This window comes from Primulina huaijiensis, chromosome 14, assembly GCF_012295235.1.
Source record: "Primulina huaijiensis isolate GDHJ02 chromosome 14, ASM1229523v2, whole genome shotgun sequence".
NCBI lineage: Eukaryota > Viridiplantae > Streptophyta > Magnoliopsida > Lamiales > Gesneriaceae > Primulina > Primulina huaijiensis.
In genome coordinates this window covers 6521172-6544628 of record NC_133319.1, presented here as the reverse complement: position 1 = coordinate 6544628, position 23457 = coordinate 6521172, and the positions used below count along the sequence as shown (strand labels likewise).

At 34.7% G+C, this 23457-nt stretch overlaps 1 long non-coding RNA gene and 1 pseudogene across 1 annotated transcript; one reads left to right on the top strand and one right to left on the bottom strand.

Annotated features, from left to right (window-relative positions):
* The first annotated feature begins 6501 nt into the window (after nt 1–6501).
* LOC140957332 (DDT domain-containing protein PTM-like) lies at nt 6502–19247 on the top strand (annotated as a pseudogene).
* On the bottom strand, nt 18938–20399 carry LOC140957333 (uncharacterized). The gene is made up of 2 exons (XR_012171610.1): nt 20205–20399; nt 18938–20167 (listed from the first exon to the last, which is right to left on the bottom strand). It is a non-coding gene; the product is annotated as an uncharacterized lncRNA (long non-coding RNA).
* Between the last annotated feature and the right edge of the window lie 3058 nt (nt 20400–23457).

Genomic DNA, 23457 nt, shown 5'->3' with positions numbered 1-23457 from the left:
TCCATTTCTCTCATTCTTTGGGTCAGCTGCTGAACTTCACGATCTACTTCTACGTTCCTTGCAACATGCCTTTCTGGACGAATTGGTGGTTCCTACTCCACCTCTACCTTTATATTCACATTTTGATTTGCCCTTCCTCTAGGGCGGCCACGTCTACCTCTGCCAATACCCTCAGTATTTCTTAAGTTCTGAGCTTCGGACTCTTGGATAACTTCTCTTCCTTTTCTACCTCTTCCTCCCGGTGCCATTCTACAAGACACAAGGATTAATCCACAAGCAGAAAAATAAAAATAAGCACTGAAGGGTTTCGAGTAAAGTTAAAACTTACTGCATTAGGTACAAATAAACGAAGCGTCGAACTTACTTCACTACCAGCTATATCTCAGCTAAGTTAAATAATCATAGCATGCAAATCAAATAAAGAGCAAGTAGTAAATCAAATACGCAATAAATTTATTTGTGTCTAAACTCGAGTGTCCTATACTCTAATTCGAGCATATCCCAGTTACGCTCTGATACCAATTGTGAGGGCCAGTGCTCTTGATTAATTATTAATTATCAAACAACCTGGATTTATTAGCGTACACAGCGAAAACGATTAAAAATTTTCCATTTTGGACCTATAGAAATTTCGGCATTACCTCTCCGTAAATAGAACATACCAAAAATTCCAAAACAACACAACAAAACATTTGTACTCGAAAATAGAGTCCAATAAAACAGACAAAATACCAATTGCACACAGAGCCAGCCAGGCTCGATCATACCAAATAATATCCAACGCTCAATAATACAACCATACAAATACACGAGGCATCTCCTCGACAAATGACTCAATATATATAGTATAAATATCTGGGGGCTCCCAACTCAAACCGACTCACTGGGCTCCACTGGCGGACGCTCCGCCAGCTGCATCAGAACCACATGTATAACCTGCTATGGAATCACAAAACAAACCACAACAGCCCCGAGGGACAGGGGTCAAACCCCAGTACGAAGATCAAATATATTACAGCATAAATAAATGACATGCAATGAAATCAATGAAATGCAATGCATGTAGGGTACCAATAATCTCGAGTATCAATCTGGATCCAAAGAAACGATAGCAACAACTGTGGCCACATGTGCCAGGGGTGTGACGTGTCAAATACGCCCTCGGCCCTGCACATCTGCGTCAGGGGTGTCAGTCTGCAGAACTGCTCGGCCTTTCCGCTAGTCATCAAAGGTGTGACGCTTAAACGCCCTCGGCTCTGATGTCTAAATAACTCATCCAAGAGTAACAGAAATCTCGGGAACAATGGAGTCATGGCTCGATATGAATGCGTGCTCAACAATGCATATAAATCCACATATTGTTCTAATATATTTAAAAACTCACATTTATTTAAAAAAAAAGAGGAATAATCTTAAAATACACCCAAACAACACAAAGAGCACATAAACACATAATTCTCATAAAATCAAATCAATTTAATTGCACGTCGTCATAGACGCTGTAAAGAATCGATCAATCCGTACTTAACCTTCAAATTAAATTACTACAATAGTTTATGAACTCCTCGGTGATTTCTGGCTACTAAAACCTGTGGCAAATCATTATTTCCATCAAATAAATATTCAACTCTTAGCCAAAAACAAGTTACTAATTCTAGCTTGTACCTAAGTTTGGTTTTAAGGCCATAACTCAACTAAAACTAAACCAAAACACACTTATCATACATGGCTGGACTCCTAACTCAAAATCCCATATTTCATCAGAAGACATCCGAAAGGAATTCAATCATCTCAACACTGAAAAACCCCCAAAACAGAAACCATGAGATGCAAGGTCTGTGACAGATTCAGGTTCGATACTTAGGAGTATAAAATTCATATCTAACTCATCATTGACTCAAATCAATATCTGCCAATTAGAGATGAAAGACAACTCAAATATCTAAGTTTTTTTAGAAGACACCATTTCCAGAATCTTAATAGATAAATCCCAGAATTATCCAGAATACGCCACTGCCAACTCAATTAGCGGACAGCAGTCTGTAAGTGAGCAGGTTCAGAAAAATGAGCATAACTACCTCAATTCTTAATGGAATTCAACGAATCTTATATCAATACGAAGACAACACATAGCTCTAAAACTCTTATGGGAATCATAAGTCCAGAATCCAAGTGCATAAATTTCATAAACTCGAATTACAGTAGCTAATCTGCACAGCTCCAACACAAAATTCCATTTCGACACATTTTGGTACAAAAATCATATCAAATTCGTTTCTCATTGGAATTCCATTTTGTCAGTGGCTATAGAAAGCTAACACATAGATTCTATAAGTTCTATATGAACCACAAGTCAAGATTCTTAGTGCAATACACAAAGAAACCCGAAAATCAGAAGCAACAACCTGCAACTCGAAACTGAAACCAACATTTACTTCCATGAACAAAATTGATAACCTAGGCTTAGAGATTACCTTCAAAACCTTTCCTTTAACTGAAATAAAGTTACAATCGACCTCTTCACACTCTAAAGAACCAAGAAAAATAGAATTCAAGAAGATGGAAAGGAAACACAGCAACTTGGAAGAAACATGGTAACAAGAAACAAGCACCTTGATGTTCATTATGGCAAGGAGAGCTGAGGGACTTCTTGGGCTATCTTGGGTGAGCTATGGAGACCCGCTTCCTAGCAGCAAGAGGCGACGAGAAGCTGCTCACGATGGAGAAGAAATAGGATGCAAGAGAAGAGGCGAGAAGAAACGAGAAGATGGAGGAGGAAAGAATTTGGGCTTGGGGAAAAATGGGCTTCTAATTAACACACACATATATATACATGAATCCAAATATTAGCCCAAATGCAGGAATGTGACCCGGTCCAAATATTTACAACTCCCTTGTGCTATAAAACTCCGATATATATTTTAATATCGCCTATAATGACGATATTTTCTAATACATATTTTTAACACACAAGTATAATTATTTGGATTAATTATTTTAATTTAGCACTTTAAAATAATTATTTCTAATTCTTGCCAANCATTGAAACTTATTATTTTGAAAGATCTTCTGGTCTTTTAGTGGTTGATCATGTGTATTTTCTATAATTTTTCGCATCATTGTTGAACTAGGATGTCCTAATCGATCATGCTAATTAATCAGTATTGAAGAATTATGAACTATCATGTTTGATTCAATTGGACTTATATGTGTACAATGCAATCCAGTAGGGAGCATTTGTAGTTTTTCAACTATATATTTCTTGCCTGATTTATATGTGGTAAGACACATATATTTATCATTTCCTTCATTTATTGTCTGGGTATCATACCCATGAAAATATATGTAATTAAAATTCAACAAATTTTTTTTCGATTGTGGTGAATACAAAGTATCATTTATCACAAATTTTTTACAATTAGGTAACAAAAAATGTGCTTTACCACAACCTTTAATCAAGTCTACATGACCAGATATTGTATTCACCATTGTTTTTGTTGGCTTTAATTCCAAGAAATATCTTTTATCTCAGTTAATAATGTACGTTGTACCACTATCAGTTATGAAAACTTCTACGAGATTAATTTCCTGTTTAGCTTTGTTCATAGCATTTTTCATATTTGAACTTCAAAAAAAATATGCAATGAAAAAATTTACTGACAATATTTATGTAATTTATTGAAAAATATAACTCATATCATAATTATACAATAAAACTTTAGCATATAAACACATGAAAAATATAATATTTTACATTTATATTCCATCAATATTTTGATAATTTTCAGAGAAATCATTCAGAAAATTTGCAGTATTAAAATGAGTTGAATAATTCAAACGGTCACTACGTTCAATGAAATTGGTATCTTTTTTTTCCCTTTATCGATTCTTTATAGAGCTTACAAAGGTGCTCGGGGCTCGACAAATACGAGACCAATGTTCTGGAGTGCCGCATCTAAAACAAGAACTTTCAAATTGTTTTGAGTGATTTTCATTAACACTCATGTTCTCATGATGCTTTTTCAGTAGGTGGTTCGTGACGCCCTTTTAAAATGAGTTATAGAAGTAATATCTCGATTGTTTTCAAAACCACGGCCGCGACCACGACCACGACCACTTCCACGTCCACGACCACGAACTCGACCAAAACCTTGTCTTTGACTTTGATTTTGGTTTGGAGGTTTAAATTCATTTTTACTTACAACATTTATTTCTGGAAATGTTGTTGATCCAGTGGGTTGGGAATGATGATTTCTCATTAGCAGCTCGTTGTTCTTTTCCGCCAAAAGAAGACATACGATAAGTTTAGAACATCTCGCAAATTTACGCACTCTATATTGTTGTTGTAGAGTTATATTTGATGCGTAAAAATTGGAAAATATTTTTTCAAGCATTTCCGATTCCGTAATCTCATGCACACAAAATTTTAATTGCGAGATTATTCGATACATCGCCGAATTGTAATCACTGACTTTCTTAAAATTTTGGAATCTTAACGTATTCCATTCATTACCGGCGGTCGGAAGTATAACTTTCCTTATATGTTCAAATCTTTCTTTTAATCCTTTCCATAAAAGCATGAGATTTTTTTTCAATGAGATATTCACATTTTAATCCTTCATCAAAATTTCGACGCAAAAATATTATAGCTTTTGCTTCTTCTTGTTATGATGAGATACCATTTTCTTCAATGGTCTCACTAAGACCCAATGACTCAAGATGCATTTCTACATCGAGAGTCCATGACATATAATTTTTTCCCGTAATGTCGAGCGCATCAAATTCGAGCTTTGTCAAATTTGACATGGTGGTACTAGAAAAATAACAATGCATTTTATTAGTTAAGTTCAAAATCTATTAATATGAAAATAAAAAGTAACGGATAAATTATAAGTACGAGCATTCTTAAAAATAAAAAAAACGTGAGGCAGATATTCTCTGATAAATACAAGACTAGTGAGTATAATAACCAAAATAATTATACAAAATAACATTGAAATAACCATCTTCTTCTCCTTCTTCGAAAATTTTGATGAAGAAAATTTTTAGGGAGAAAGAGTAAGTTTGGAGTGATTGAGTGTGTTTGTAAAATCATATATATAGGGTAAAAACTAGCCGTTTATGATCGTTACAAAATCTTAAAAAATAAATGTATGTATATGTAAATTTTATGGTAATAATATGATATATAGAATGTTAATCATGTTTAAATAATTATGTATATCACTTCACAATATTATAATGAGGTGTCAGATACTCTTTTTATATAATACTGTGACATTATACAAATATATATATAATTATTATATAACACAATAAAAATATATAAACAGTAAAATAATCAAATCACGTTATTATAAAGAGGTGTCATAGACTCTTTTTTATATAATAACATGTTATTATTCAAATATATATATACAATAAATAAACAGTAACATAAAAAAAATATATAAGCAGTGTAATAATATAATCACATCACGTTATTATAATGAGGTGTCATAGATTATTTTTATATAATAACATGATATTATATATTAAATATATATACAATAAAAATAAATAAACAGTAAAATAAATCTTACTTTTGAATATTGTTACATTTTTCTTGTGAGATTGAAAAAATATGGAGATCTTTCGAGTATCGTGCTGATAGCGTGTTAAAATTAAAAATTTACGGTAAAAAGTAAAAATCTCAAACTCACAAAATATATTAAACTACTTACTTTTATAAAATTTTCTCCACTCAATTGTGTTTTTCTTCACAAATTGAGAGACTTATTTATAGAATTTCTTCGGAAATAATAAAAAAAATAAATACATCATTACGTACATCATGATACACTAATTTTCAATATTTACAACTCTTATTTTCAACACTCAATCTCTTATATATAAGGAGATAGGTAATGTTAGGTGAAAGCAACCAAATTTAGTTGAAGAGTGCGAAGTAAATATAAAGCTATGGGCCGGCCTTGGCATAATGGTTAAAATTGAGATGATGAGATTTGTTGATATTAGGATCGAGTACTACTAATTGCGGGTAGTTTTTTTAATTTATTTAAATATATTTAGTAGCTTCTTTGATCAATATAAATAAATCTCAAGTCTACGCTCAAATTCCATCAATAATACAAACAATTACATTATATATGTGTTGTACTTAAAAAATATAAAACTATAGAGACAACACCATGCTTGCATGCATGCATGAATGAATGAATGAATGCTCATGGTGTCGCTTGCTTTTCACACAAATTTAGAATTCAGTACACATGTCCAACTAGCATAGAGGACCGAATGCTTTTTCTACCAAATTTTGATATTATTGTAATCAGATTTATAGATTTATTAAAATAGAAAAAAAATTTAAAAATGAGGAGAATTATCCAAATAAATAAATAAATAAATAAATAAATAAAAATGATTTTCGAGGAAAATGTCCGTAGTACCTAAGCCATACAAAGTTGTACCCTGGACCAGTAAATAAAATTCCCCCACCTCCCTCCCTCCTGGTGAAATTGAAGGCAGCCTAGCCTGTCCCCACTGTCACCCCATAAGCACACCCCCATTTTTTCCTCTCTCTATTCGGAGTGCTTTTGCTGGGGGGGTTTATTCTTTGGATTTTACTTTATTTGGCTCAATTGGTTTTCGATTTTTTTTTACTCTTCAAGTTTCTTTATGAAATCGGGGAATGGAGTTCGTGGGAAGAAGGGTGAAGAAGGAATTTAAAGGGCACGGTACATTTTTGGGGACGGTTCAATCATACCAACCCGACACCGGTTTTTTCAGGATCGTATACGAAGATGGGGATGCGGAGGAATTGGAGTTTTCGGAGGTTGCTTTGCTTTTGGTGTCACCGGAGCAGTTTCCTTCACCTCAGCCGCCGGAGCCCTCCGCTAGGAAGCGTGGGCGAAGGCCGAAGAAGCGCCGGCTCACGGACACAGGTAAAACTGATGATAATTCAGTAATTAATGGTGATTTGGAAGCTAGAGGTGGTGGTTCCAGTAAATTGAGTTTGAATTTAAATGAAGGGTTGGACTTGAATGATGGCGGGCTCAGTTGTTTAAACAACGACGATCACGGGCCTAATGCGGTTGGTGATGGGGCTAAGCTGCATGGCTTGGACTTGAATGCGGGATTGGATATGGAGTTGGATGTATGGATAGATATTAATGAAGAGTTTATCGAGGAGACTTCTGGGGCAAATAAAGCACTGATCGATTTAAATTTAGATGTAAATGAGGATTTTGAGAATTTGTCTGCGGAAAGAGGAGGAGGATTATTTGACTTGAATTTGCAATTAGTGGAGGATGATGTTATTAATTTGGATGATTATGTGGGGAATAACAGAGCGCATGAAATGGTGTGTGCTGAAAGAGATGCACAGATGAGGAAAGAGTTAGTGCAAAATGGAGTTTCTGAGAATGTGGACGTGGACGTGGGTTATGTTGATTTGTGCAAAGAGCAAGAAGAAGAGAACTCGTTGAAGGCCAATGGGGTTAATAATGAAAATGCTGCAGCCGGAAATGCACAAAGGAAGAAAAGATACAGGAAGAGAAAGGCTACTTTAAATAATAAAATTGAAGTGGCTACACCTGAAATTGTAGAATTGGATGGTGAAACTGGACCTTTAAACTCAGAGCTGGAAAACAGAGAACAAACCCCATTGAAAAATGGTTGTCATTCAATTGACTGTGATAATGTAAATTCAGTTGGATCTTCAAGAGGGAGAAGAGGTAGGAGAAGAAAAGAGTTATCAGATACTAACATAACCTTGCCTACATCAGAGATGGGTTTGAGGAGGAGTAGTCGTAGAGCTAAAAGGGATGCACTTTCTGATCAAGTTCATGTTTTTAGGACGTTAGGGTTGGATGGAAACAATTTTCAGTTATCATCGGCAGCAGCTAGCTTTGTGCTTGAAGAAAAGATCATAGTGTCAGGTCCTGAAAATTACGGGGGTCACATTCTACCACCTAAGGTGGAGTTGCCGCCTTCTTCTTGCATCCTGGATCTCGATGGAGTTTCTGGATTTGATTTGCTGCCTGTTTACGCGTTTTTGAGATCTTTTAGTACTCTGTTGTTTCTAAGCCCCTTTCAACTGGATGATTTTGTGGCATCAGTTAAATCTAATGATTCATCGTCATTGTTCGACTCTATTCATGTTTCCCTTTTGAAAACATTACGGAAGCATTTGGAGGCTCTTTCTAATGAAGGTTCTGTGTCTGCATCCAAATGTATCAGGTATTAAATTTACTCTTAACTGGAAAAAATGAACAATTTTCCCGGTTACTTGTTATTTTAGCTATTCAATTGTACATGTAGGTCTCTTAATTGGGATTTTCTCGACTTGATTACATGGCCCATATTTGTGGTTGAGTATCTGTTATTGCATAGTCCTGGTTATATACCTGGTCTAGATCTTTATCATTTGAAGCTTTGTCAGAGGGATTACTACAAACTGCCTGTATCAGCAAAGGTTGAGATAATGCGGAATCTTTGTGATGATGTCATTGAAGTGGATGCCTTTAGATCAGAGATAAACAGAAGGAATTTGGCTACAGAGCAGCACATGGATTTTGATCGGAATACTAAGTTAGATAGTTCAAGAACAAGAAAGTCTATGATGGATGTTGCTAGCCCTTCTTGCATTACTGAAGAGGATGCTGATGAGCCAACTGATTGGAACAGTGATGAATGCTACCTTTGTAAGATGGATGGGAACTTAATATGCTGTGATGGATGCCCTGCAGCATTTCATCCAAGATGTGTGGGTGTTGTTAGCAGCCTCTTGCCTGAGGGCGATTGGTATTGCCCTGAATGTGAGATTGACAAAGATAAGCCTTGGATGAAAGTGGAGAAGTCGATTCGAGGAGCAGAATTGTTGGGAATGGATCCTTATGGACGACTATATTATAGCAGCTGTGGTTACCTTTTGGTGTAAGTTACTCTATACAAAGTTCCCTAAGAAGAGTATTTTAGCATTTCTGTTTTTATTTTTGGTGAATACATGATCAGTAATATAAAACAGTAAAAAGTAATCTGACTAAGTTTTATGTGTAAGACTTGTAGATGTCTTAGTTAATAATTTTCTTAATTTTCTTGCTACGAAAAGTGCATGTTATTGGAAAAGAAACACTAACATGCAGAAGGTAAATCTTATCCTAACTAAGTACACCGACTTTGGGGTGTTGATTCTAGATGTTAGCATGGATGTCATGAACACTCTTAATACATTTGTTGGCCTTTTATTTACTCTCTGTTCATGCATGTCTACTAGACACTAGCAGCACTATAAGGGTTCCATTTCCCCTACTCCCTTTTAGGGACTTAGACTTGAATAATAATGATGATGATATGAGTAAGTTTTGGTGAAAAATATGTTGATCCTTTCTGCACGTGATCTTTGTTTTGAAATAATCTAGCCAATAAAATAATGTTTTTAAACTTTTGATTTATAGTGTTGCAGTAGTCTGAGCAAGTTCACGTGTTTTGATTTTTCCTGCGATTTGTTTATTCCATGATGGAAGTTCCTTGGTAGGTTGTTAGAGGAAGCTTATGGATTGACAACATTTGTTTTTTCTGCCTTTTTGTGAACCATGTCATTTATTGTGTTGAAAATCCGTTTTTTAGCTAGTAGATTCAGTATATTTTCGATTTGTCAACCCTGAAGTCACCAATGCATTGCAGGGAGACATGTTATTTCTTTGTGATATGCATGATTATTTGATCAAATTCATCTCGTTTCTGCTTAATTTATGTGAGTCCCTCCTTTGTGCTTGTTCTGGTTACCTGTTCTTTGAAGGTGATGGTTAGTCCTTGCTGTTAAGCGCCTTCTGGTTCTCTCCACTTTGAAGGTGATGATTAAACCTAGTGGTTTAGGACCTTATACCCTGAACTGTAATCTTGCATTTTCTACTTTCCGACCATGACACATACCACATGTATTTGGTACATCAGTTCACCCCTCAATCACAAGTTGTCGTTTTTCTTAAGTTGCTTACCTTTTTTATTTTTACGAATTTTCACTAGTTTATAGTTTCCCGAACAGAGACGATATACATGGTGAAGTGATGTAATCAAACTGACTCCGAAACTGTCGTTTTGGATGTTTTTCAAGGTCCTGATTATCCACAAAACATTAATCATTTGCATATGGAATTCTTGGAAATTTTGTAAGATCGTTTTATTTTCTCTCTTCATCTTGATCCCCGTGGAGCAAAATGTGACAAGACTGGATATGCTGACCGTTTGATGTTCTAATGCCTTGGCTACCCACGAGACATGAGAAGCATATAATTAGGCTTCGCTTCTAGAAGATATTAAAACCTTTGTTTGGTCCTATTTCATAAACATTTTTCATCTTTTTAGGCATCGCTTCTAGAAGATATTAAAACCTTTGTTTGGTCCTATTTCATAAATATTTTTCATCTTCAGAAATGAAATCAAACATTATTACCTACATTTATTTTCCTACAGCAGCCTCATTTACATTCTATTTTTACATCTTTTTAACGTAGTCAATCACTTTAAATTTATCTTTACATCATTTCCTTACAAGACTCTTAATTTTTTTTAACCCGATGTGTTATACTTTGTTAGTTTATCCAATCAATGCATTATTAGAAAAGATATGTATGATATAGTGTCGTCGCTAACCAAAACATTCTTGAATGAGATGATATCTGCAATAAAAATCTCTCTTTAAGGAAATACGTACATCACGTTCTTCGGTACAGTCCCCAAAATCCACATATCAAGAAACACAAATAGGAGACTAAACATAGACATATAATCCATTAGGTATCTCAAAATCAACGAAAACCTGTAAGGTGTGCGTACAGACTCACGGTGCAGTGAGACTCTACCTTTGCGACTAAACAAAGGCTTAACCCTTCAATGAAGCTTACGCCTTAATAGTGAACTATAAACATTGGTGTGCTTTATAGATTGAAAGGTTTTTCTTCTTTTTTTAATCACTGAATGTATGTATGCTGAATCAAAGGTAAGAGCAATTCATTCTAACTAATAGGCCAAATGTTAATGGATGATGTGTGATAATTTTTCTTTTAAATGTTTTGATTCTGGTTTATCATCTCTTTTGACACCTCATTTTTGACAAAGCCCGCCTCACATCGGTTTTATGGGATCCGTGCACCTTAGTCTATCTCTCGCATGTATAGCAAAGGGCAATCCTACCTCATTTGATCCTGGTCCTAGTGGATCGAGTATGATACTATATTAGATTTGCGTGACCCTTCAAAATTGCTATCTCGTTCATGATTGCATGAGGCTTAAGATTTATAGTAGCTTGGATGCTTTATAATATTCATTGGGAAATATTTTTAATTGTTTTTTAACCTTTTACTACTTTTGGCTATAAATGCTATCTTAAATTTTTTAAAATTCTTATTGCAATTATCATATAAACGATAAAATTGTATATTTTGGTATTCTTTGAAAGCTCTGATAGAAGTGTTCTAATAAGAATGCTTCAAGTTTATGCAGGTAAGAGAATCGCTACTTATTGTGCATGTTTCAACTAGGTTAATATTATTAATTTTGAATTAGCTTATCATATCCGTCTTGCATTTGTTTTTTACTCGAGTGTCAAAATCTTTTGTTATCAATTGAGCATCAATTAATATTTGGAAGCATATTTTTTCAAGTTCGTATTGGAAATGAAAGTAAAGAATTGGATCCTCTCTTTAAATTACCCGTCAACCATCATTTGGCAAATCCATCTTTCTAGGGGTTTTAGTAACCATATTGGTGGATTATTGTCATTCATGCAAATATGACAAACGGTCATCTCCTTGGATTTTATCATTGGTCATTTGGTTATTTTGGCAATTGATGATGAAAGATAATGAGTCATAACATTCACGTTTTTAATATCTTCGATTTTTTGAAGTGTCGAGGTTTTGATTTTCAAGTTTCTTTGTTAAATAATGGTGGTATATTCTGCAAAATTGTCATTGCCTATGTAAATTACTGGTGGTTCAGCTAAAGTAGTATTTTAGCATAAAAAATCAGTGGTGTATATTAGTTTGGTGTGAGTTTTAGTTTCGCAAGAACCTTTGGTTTTGGTTTATGTATTTTTATAAACCAAACCAAACCAAACCAAGCCTTATTTTATATAGCAGAGACAAAACTGCAGAAGACCAAGAATAATCCATAACATGCGCATATGATTTGATTTTGGTTTGAACAAGAAATTAGAACTATCAAACTGCAAATCGAAGTGTAGTCTAAAACATAGCCAAAACTTAGTATATCATCAATTAAGTGTTTTTCCCTATTTTTAATAGATTGTTTTAGTTTGTCAGTTTATTATGTACACGCCTATTTAAGACAAAGTTGTCTTCACTCAACTTGTCACATAATGTTGGTCTTTTTTCTTGAACATAATGTGACCAAGTGATTTGAAATTGATTTAAAATTTTTAAATAGGTTAGCCCCTATTTTGAAATTAAAATTAAAACCTTTGAATGATGTTACGTAAAGAAATATTTACAAATTGTATTTAGAGCAGGGTTAAAAGTGATAGACACATTAAAGTTTGCCCATAGTTTAAAAACTAAGTGTCCGGGTGAGCATGTCCATCACGAGGAGCCTTTAGAAATAGAAAATCACATCTTTGTCTGTAATCATAATAATCTAAGACATGAAATTCCATAATTTAGATTATAAATAAGATTTTGTCATCTATGGTCTAAAATGATTTAAAAATTATTGAACAATGTAAGATCAAATGTTTGCTGTTTTAGCAAAAATTATAGTTAGTGGTAACAGTGTAACTCAAAATTTTAAATCCTACAACCACCCAAGACGTCATGTGTCGACTGCTCTCTTTGCAACTGTATTTTTTGCAATCCGTGATAATCAAACACGTTACTCTGATCCTATGATCAAATGTTTGTTGTTTTACCAAAAAAAATATAAATAGTGATGATGGTGAAATTAAGATCTTTTAAGTTGTACACCAACCCAAGCGGCAAGCATGAACAATCATTACATCCTAACAAACAGTACAATAATACTCATTAGTTTGTAAATACAATGAACGACATTGTTACATTTCATCTCAGATTCACGGTCCTTGGGTTTAAAGTGCACTTAAAGTGCAAATTGAGCTTTTAAGCTGTGCATTAGCCGCAAAAAGAGACACTTTTCCAATAATGGTCATGCCTTAGCTCGCATCTAAGAAGAAGCGTTGAGCCTCACATTAGGTTGAGTCTAGTCACACGCATTACGACGTAACTATGACTTTAAGTTGAGCCTATTTTATTGATTCTGATAAAGTATGTCGGAAGATTCAACTCGATTCTTTCGTTTTTTGTCCCTGTTTGCTTCAAAATCTTTGTGGATGCGTGATAGAACTTTTAGCGCGCTTTATAATTTGTTGGAACAAGAACAAATATGTGCATTTTATCATATTTACATAATTGTTATAATTTCATTTCGCTTAGTTAGTACTTTTCCATAAAGTATGACATGCCATTGTAATATTTATTTCCGTAATTTATTACATATTACTAAGATTACTATTCTTTTGTAATCCTAATTTTAATTACAGTATATTTATTGTACTTCTGCATTTGAATGTATTTTAACCTCTACGTCTCTTTCTTGCAGGCTAGAGTCATGCAATGATCAATATTCATTTTGGTTTTACGATAGAAATGGCTTGCCGCCCCTAATTGAAGCACTAGAGTCGCCACATTTTCTGTATGACACAATTATACATGCTATCTGTAAGCAATGGAATATAGTTCGTGAAGTTGATGGGACCAGAAACTATTTGGACATTCGGTCCTACTCTATAAATTCAGCTTTTACTAACAAAAGACAACTGCTTGATATACACCCAACAACCTCAGAAGCACAAAACAAGTACAAAGTCGATACTGAGAAAAAGTCTGATGAAAAGTCTATTGTAACTACCTATTCCAGTAATATAGATCTTGAAATTGCAGAGCGTGATAATGTGCTTCATGGGACTGAGAACCATACTGTGAAGGTGGAAAATAGATTGGAAAGTTCTGAAGGATCAACTGAAGTCTCTCAAGCATTCGTAATCGATGTGTCAAAAGAAGGTGGGTGGGATTGTTTGCCTATCTGCACCGAGATATCGCCAGAGTCTAAGATTCCAGGGAACCTGGCGAATGCTGGAGATCATTTTACAATATCTCCTACCTTGGTAACTAGACAAAGGAAGAATCCTAATTCTGCAAATTATGGCAATGCACGACCATCCATAAATAATAGAGAAATAATATCCCAAGTACAGCCTTGGTCAAAATATGCCAACTGTTATGAATTTGCTCGAACAGCATCATTTGTGTTCGAAGAGTTGATATCTAAATCGTCAGATGGGACTAGTGCCCCGAAATCCGTGGAAGGAATCATAGCAGGGCAACTTAAGATTGTTTCGAATAGATCAGCTGAATTTTATTGGTCAAATATTCATAATTCCGTGAAAGAAAAATGTGGGTGGTGCTTCTATTGCAAAAGTCCTGAAGAAGAAAAGGATTGCTTATTCATCTTGAATGACAGTTTTCGAGTTGTAGAAAATTTTAAAAGTGAGGCATTTGGTATTCAGTCAGGAAATTATAGGAAAAATCATCTTATTGATATCATGTGCCATATCATATGCATTGAAGATCATTTGCATGGTCTGCTGTTGGGCCCATGGTTAAATCCACATTATTCTGAGTTTTGGCGTAAATGTGTTCTTGGAGTGACTAACATTACTTCACTGAAAAATTTGTTGCTGAAGGTACACACATTTTTTCCCTTAAATATATGTACTGAATCCATATATATTTGACTCATCTCTCTAACTAAGAAAACGCCCTGCATAAAACGTTAACATTTTGTAAATGTTTTAGCCACGTGATGCGATTCATTGATTTCCATATCTGACTGAATAACACATGGATCTGGATTACTATGTCGGGTCATATATATCCCAGAAAAGAATCCTGGTAGATATTTAGCAGATTTGTTGATTCTAGTAACTTATGGAGTTGGTTCACCAGAACTGGAAAATATTTATGTCATGAGTAGTTAATTTGTGTTGTTCTAGTTATCTAATTATCTCAGACTTTTGCTACCAGGTAGAGGCAAATTTGAATCATTTGGCGCTCTCTACGGGATGGCGACAGAATGTTGATACTGTTGCAACAATGGGCTCTGCTTCCCATATTGTGATGAGATCATCAAGAGTTTCTTCGAAACATGGGATCAGAAGAAAAAGAGCCAAGAGTTCAGAGCCACAGATCACCCCATCTTCGAATGCCATCACCGGGCTAACTTTATTATGGTGGAGGGGTGGAAGGGGTTCACGTGGGCTTTTCAATTGGAAGGTTTTGCCTTGCTCTCTCGTTTCCAAAGCCGGTCGACAAGGTACAAACATTTATTATGTTTTCGTGACAAACGCGCAGGCCTTGTGAATTTTTAGTTGTCTTACTGCACTATAAATTTAAAATGGTTCAGGTGGATGCAAGAAGATAACAGGCATTCTATATCCTGAAGTTGGAGAATATGCCAAGAGGACTAAATGTGATGCGTGGCGAGCCGCTGTTGAGACATCAAGAAGTGTGGAGCAACTTGCTCTTCAGGTATATCTCTCATTTTCTGTTTTCCAATTCAAATAGGCTTGTTACATACCTTTTCAGCCAGCCGAAGGACAACCACATATAGACTGCTAAGGTTCTCTTGAAACAGATTTTCTATGATATTTAGATTTTCCTCACTAAGCTACTTTCTGCTTTGGTCAAATTGCGTTAAAGATTGAGCTTGTGGGCTGCATAGGGAAAGTGCTATTACTCATAGAAGAGGGCAAGGGGAGGCGGTAGTGGAGAGTAGCTTTAGCAAATTTATTGTCATATAATGGAAAAAATGTTCATGAATATCATTTTCAGGTTAGAGAGTTTGATGCAAACATCAGATGGGATGATATTGGCCAAACTAACCTTCTCTCAAAAATGGACAAGGAATCCAAAAAATCTGCCAGATCATTTAAAAAGGTTATTATTAGGAGGAAATGCTCCGAGGGAACAGTTATCAGGTATCTTTTAGATTTTGGCAAAAGAAGATTTATCCCTGATATTGTTGCTAGACATGGATGCATGCTTGAAGATTCATCAAGTGAAAGGAAGAAATATTGGTTGGAAGAGTCGCATATCCCGTTATATCTTTTGAAATTTTTTGAAGAGAAGCGAATTGCCCGTAAATCCAACAAGATGAGTTCTGGAAAACTTCGTGAGAGCAGTAGGGTAATAAGGAAGCCATTGGAGGAAAGGGGATTTTCATACCTTTTCTCTAGAGCAGAGAGATTGGAGAATTATCAGTGTCAGCACTGTAACAAAGATGTCCTTGTCGGGTATGTCATATGTGTGGCTTTTATTGTATATTAATATTAATCGTCCGGGTGAGAACTGAACATACAATCTTGTTATTACTATTGTAAGGAGATCCGAGGGCAAAACATGCAACTTGTTTTCAGATTTATGGCCAGAGAATTAACTTTGATGTTTCGGATCGAAAGAAACTATTGTAGTACTTTCGTGCAGTGGAAAGATCTGAGCAAACATAATTGAATGAGATTCGTTCCTAATAGACTAGTTTTTCACTTTGTGTCCATTATATCTTTGCCTGTGAGATTTGTTTTGCTTGTAAATATCACTTTTGGTTCTGCATTGGCATGACCTGATTATTCCTCTTGGTGTGCAGGGAAGCAGTGAGCTGCCAGTATTGCAAAGGTGAATGCTATTCACATATTTTGGTTTCTTCTTGATGACCTATACATTTATTTGTGACTGCTAGTTTATCAATATTAAATGATTGTTACATTTACCTTGTTTAGTTTGTTAGTCTTGTAATTTTGGAAGCCAATTTAGAAAATGTTCATATCTCCTGTGGCCACAGACACACTTAAAAGCTTCGCAGAAGTCTCCTAACATAATCTGTGTGATAAATGCAGAATAGCAGAAGTATCTGAAAATTAGTGCCCATGCATGTTGAAGTCTGTTTGCAAGAGCTGAGGGATCTGATCCAAAGGTGTCACTAATCATATATAATAACAATTAGAACTAGCTTGGTGCTGGTTAGACATTAATTCTGGCATTTGAAGGGGTTATTGGAATAAAGACTAGGGGGATGAACTTTGAAGTCCGAGAATTTAATATTGTTGTTAGAATTTGATTATTTTAAATCGATGATCCTAATAATTCAATGGCCTTGAACTGAAAATGGCTGTACTATTGACTTTTTAGTTAGACTTCCTGCCCAATTGTTCCGGCGGTTGGTTGGTCATGTGGTTGGAAGTCATATCTTCTTGGTAGAACTAGTCGCAGTGGCCCAGGGGTACCTTTTTTTGGCTTTTAAGGCCTATTGAATTTTCGTATCGTGGTGGCCAGGAAATGGAAATATTTGATGCATGTAGTTGACAAAGGTGCTACTCTGGATGTTGGAGATGGCTATGATGTTTTGAATGAGAAATGCTTGTATATTGAATATTGATATATTTATGCTCTGGAACTAGTTTTGAATTTAGCTGGTAGATAATGTTGCACGTTTGGCTATTCATATTTTTTCTTTCTGACCTATAACTTCTACTCATTTGATAGTTGAAAGAAATTTCAGACTTTTTTCATAGAAGGCATGTTCGAAAATCTTTTGGTTATATCGCTGATGATCCTACATATACTTGTCATAAATGCCCAGACGAGGAGTTTGTGAAAAGTGGTGCTACAGAGGGAAAATCTGGGTTGTCAAAACCTACCAATGCTTCCAAACAACTGAAGCTGGTGCAATCTGGGAAAAGGAAAAGGCTGGTGAAAAAAGGAAAAACACAAGTTAAGCCTAAAAAGTCGAAAAGGGCTCCTTTGGTTATTACTCTGCGACGTTCTGCTAGGAATGCTGAACGCATGTCAAAGCTGTCGTCACAGAATACTATGGTTAAAAAAGGCAAGAAGAAAAAACTAGCTAAATCCCAAAAGGACAAGTTGAAGAAGCTGAACAATGATTGCTGGCAGAAGAAGAGGACACCTGTTAACAGCAGTTACTGGTCGAATGGTCTGCTATTATCAAGAAAACCAGATGATGAAAGAATGACGCAGTTCCGGAATAAAATGCTTCTGGTGCTTGCTGGGGAGGTGACTTCCAACAATGACAAACTAAAATGTGGCCTTTGCTGTGAATTAGAATATACGCCAAACGTGGCTTATGTGGCATGCGAAATTTGTGGAGGTAATGATCATTTAACTATCGGCTTGAAAAACCCATTTGCTTACTTACCTGCACCCAACTTCCATTTATTTACAAATGATTTGTGTTTTAGACGTGCCTTTGTTCAAGTTTCAGGTATTGTCAAAGCAGCATTTTAAAACTAGTGTTTTTTTGGTCAATGGAATATAATCTTCTTTCATTTAGGCTTTTATATTATATTGTCCCAACTCCTAAGCTGATTTTTTTTTTGCTGACTCCCGCAGTTTGGTTTCATGGAGATGCTTTGGAGCTCAGTGCTGATAAAATTTTGAATCTCATCGGCTTTAAGTGTCACAAGTGTCTTAATAGGACACCTCCTGTCTGCCCTTATAATTTTCTTCCTGGAATCATTAGTACTGAACTGATGCCCGAAAATAATGCCGAGATCGGGTGCATGGAGGAAGATTATAAGGATCTGTCTCTCTCATACAACAGACCCGAAGATTTAAAATTTAGATCTGGTGAAGGAGTGAACAATGCATCATTGAATCTCGTCCTTGAGCAGCAGTCACCTGGATTGATGCCTGAGTTGGACCAGAAAAAGAAAGACTTGGCACTAGATGAGAAGATATTACAGAGAAATGGTTCTGTTGAAGAAAGAAAGCCAGAGGTGTTCAATGCTGTTGAAACTGAGTCTGCAGCTTCCATTTCCGACCTGGTGGATAAGAAGCTGAATTTTCACCATTAACCAATAACCTTGTGGAGAATAGTTTGACAAACAGTAAACTAGGATCTGTGTCAAATGGACCTCTATCTAACTCACATGAGTTGTCCCAAAAGCAGTCAGGTGATATAGTGTATGTTGGGAGAGTAAAACTTAGATAAGTCTAGCAGTTGATACTTTTCTCTTTTCTAGACAATGTCGTAATACCATAGTTCAAACATTATGTGGAACTTGAATACAAGCTGAAATTCAGAAGTTCGTTAAGATAATTTCCATCTATTTACCGAGAATGAAGAACTAACTTTTGGCTTCTTTTTCTCTGGCAAAGATACGTCTTATTGTTTGTTATGATTGTTTCTGGCTTTACTTTTTGTGAGATAAAAGGCTGGTTTTCTTTAAATTTCTTATACTGTGTTTTATCTCATTGTCACTCTATTTTTGCTTTTTTTGCCTGATCGCCTGGATGTCTAAATTCTTCCATTATTTGAATTGATTCTATAAAAAAGCATCAATCTAGAGGACGCTGTTTAAATCCGTTTGCTGTTTGGTTAGAAAAGTGCATCTCAATCTCCTCTATCAACTTAGTGGCTAGTACTCAAGCTGCAACTTGATATGTATCTTTGGTTAGCTTTGAATTCTTTAGTGGTAGTCGACGGTTTTATTTGATTTCTGAAAGAGTTGATTCATTCTACTGTGTGCAGTTGGTGCGGTATTTTTCTTCTTTAAAAGAATAACAAATCCTTTCATTTTGATACTGAGGAACAATAAATCTATGCTGTGTAGAGTGGCAATATCAGTGATATTGTTCGTCTTTTTAGAACGATCACATTAAAAGTTCTATTATACACTGCTGCTTGTTTTAGTACTGGTGCATAAACGATTCCATGTTAATTTGTATTCCTTTTGGCTTTCAGGGTTATGATATATTCAACCAGAAGAATGGAGAAGTTATTGTACTCCGCTCGCAAACTAACAAACTGTAGTTAAATGATTATATGTTTTATGCCTCCAGTAGTATTCCCAACTTTGACACTTTTCCTGCCTACGTCCCAATCTGATTTGTCAGGATCGATGAAGAGTATGCTATGGAATCATCATGATTATCAAATCAAATGTTTCGAGTGTTCTGGTTGAAGATGGAAATGAATTCATATTAACCAGGTTCGGAAACCATGAAATTTGGTGTTTGCTCAATTGGCTGTGAATTTTACTTTTCTGTACTACTTCCTTCTTGAGGGGTGTTGACTTTTTTGTAATATATATATACACACACACACACACATACATACATTTGAGGCAAATAGCATTTTACACGTTTGTAACAATACAAAAAATAACAAAATACCCTGTATGAAATTAATAGGCGTTATGCACCCTGTGTTTTGAAAAATCCAGCACATTTAACCCTGTGCTTTTTAAATTCAAGTGTATTATCCTTATTTGCAAGAGATTTTTATGTCCATGTGCAGGGAGGCATGGAATTTATCAGAATTCGAGAAATTGCCTGAAAATTGAATAAAGCATATTGGAGGACACTGGAGCACATCTGGTTGTTGCCTTCTGGGTATTGTGGTTTGTTTTTCTCATCGAGTAAACCCGCATGGCACTTTTGCTACCGATATTTTCTTGGAGATGGCAAATCTATATATCTATTTATATATATACATTCGAGACTTTGTGTGCTCTGTGCTCCCAAGATAGAGGAGTATTAAAGTTGAGCCAGAAATGTTCTTGGTTGTGAAGTATAAACATTATATCGACAATTGTAGATCACAAAATACACTCAGAAGGAGAAACAATATTCGGAAATATGCCTTCTTTTTTATTCGGAAATATGGCATCGTGCTCGGCATAGGAGTGCAATGTGGTAAGAGCATGAATATTATGACATACCCTCTATACAGTTTGGGTGTTTCAGCTAGTGTACAAAATTCAAACCCGTTTGAAGAGTTCATGATTTTACTTATTTATCAACAATTTCGAAGCTTTCTGCATATAATTAGTTTGCCGTCTTAATTCGATTTTTTAGACATTGTTTGGTTCGTGAGATGATAAATGATATATAATATATATCAATATACGTAGATAACAGAATGACACTGATTATTTGTTGAACTTGAGTCAAACACACAAACAATAACGATAATTAGTATTAATCACTTGAAAATACTTTGATCAATAAAATGTTGAAAATGAAGCTACTGAGAACGATACATAGACCTAAGCGTGACTTTATAATATGAACTAATATCGAAGGTATGTTATCTAATATTGTCATTAACCATTGTATGACCGATAATAATACGTCGAATTTATTGAAATAGAATGGCGAAAATGTTGAAATAAATATGGCAGGTTTATACGCTTAAAACTCTAATTAAAAAAAAAAAATACGGTACATTTGTTTTCAAAATGATTCGACTCTTCATCGAGTTTTTTTATGAAAATTTAAATTAATGGTGTTTATGGATGTTATACATTACAGACTATTATTTCTTGAAATATATTTTTATATTTTTTGCGTAATAATAATAAAAAATTTTAATTAAAATATTGTTTTAGAAGCCATATTTTTCAAATTGTAAACTAATTTTCAAATCGAAAACTCCATACTTGTTTTTCCTATTGATGAATTTTCTTTTTAAAATATTTTAAGGATGAATAGAATAAAAATTAGATACAGATATCATTCGATGAATCGTATCTTAGCAATTTGTCAGTAACTTAGCAACGAGATTTTCTGGAATTATCTTTTTCTAATTATCATGCGTTTGCATCAAATAATAATAATAATAATAATAATAATAATAATAATAAATTCACTTACTTATTATATATTCTACTTGGAAAAATATGTAACTACCTTCAAAAAGAAAAGAAAAAAAAAAGTAATTAATAATTAATAGTACGCAATTAAATTTGTCGAATCACACAAAATCCAAGCAATCTGAGTTGGCCGTACAAATAATGAAAAAAAATAATCTGAAAATCAGATTTTTTACTCCTGACTGGACACATACACAGTGGTTCACCTTATCTACATTAAAATTATTGCCATAATTTGTAAAATTCCTTAATTACAAACTGATCAGGAGTAGGACTCGAAACCTATATAAACAAATCAAGACATTAAATATTTTTTAGTTTTTTAAGATTGATCACCGCAAGAAATCTCTCCAGTTGTTTTCTCGTGCAGTACATCCAATTTCTTCCGAACCCTCTAGAATTTTGTCTCTTCTTTCTTTAACAATTAATTGATGGCGAAGAGGAAGAAGACAAAGGCGAAGAGGAAGACGAAGGCGGAAAAATATTGTCAAGAAAGTACTGACAGCGGCATCATGAAGATCATACGTCCGCCATTCATGCCGAGTGATAGCANTAATTTCTTGTTCGTTCTTGAATATCTCTGTGCATGGATTCTTGTTTTTGTTGTTAATTCAATCAAAAAACTATAATGAAAGATTATAATATAAAGATTAAAAAGATCGTTCATGTTTGGTTTGGGTTAATCTATTAAAGTTACGTTAAACTTTTTATATTTGCGACTGCATGCACCAGCAGATTTGTATACGCCACATGCAGTGATATTGAAACTCCATCTGTTTAATTAATACTCTTGTATTCCTTGAAAATTGAAAAACGCACACACATATATACAAATATATATTTCCTTAAATAACTGTTACGTATTCATACTTCCGTTAATTTGATAATTTTTTTTCTTGGGAACATATATGTGCACACTTTTAGGCTGTAATTTGTATATGGATTGTTAGTTTAAGAAGGTGATTGATTATTCATGGATTAATAGGACAAAACGTAGATACATAAATTGATTTTGGAACAGTAAGCGGGAGTTAAATTTGATGGATTTGGTTTTGCGTGATTATTTTGATATATACAAGTAACTAACAGAAAAATATTTAGTGTTCCGGGAGAGGGATCAGATACAGCCATGGGAAAAAGATTTCTGCCTGGAAGTCGGTTTGTTTACATGGAAACATTTCCTGGAAGCCAAGCAGCACACGAAGAATCATCACAAAGTCCTGCGTTGGAATGATTCAGCAGCCGAGGAAGCATTCTCTGTTGCCAAATGCCGGTATTTGGCCCGAATCAACAACCTCCCATATGCCGATATCAGACTACTGATGGATCCTAATATGTTCATTGATGAAATCAAATGGGATGATGATTTGCGTACACAACTGTTACGTCAGAAGGCAATCTGGGCCAAACTTGAAAAGGAAGACGAAGAAGAAGATTATCGTTTCTATAGTCAGTTGATCGAACAAGTACGTTTATGCCAGGCGAGTGAAATTTGATTAATCAGAATCAAGAAATCTTGATCGAAGCATATTAGTGGTTAGATTTGATTTCTTTATGTATTGATACCGAGGAAGACTGAGTCCTTTTTTCTTAATTGATTTCTTTTTATTTTAATTGCTATTCAAAAAAACCAAGTAGTTTTGATGATTTTATTCAAACTTTTTTTCTTCCTATTATAATGGGAGAGGATATAT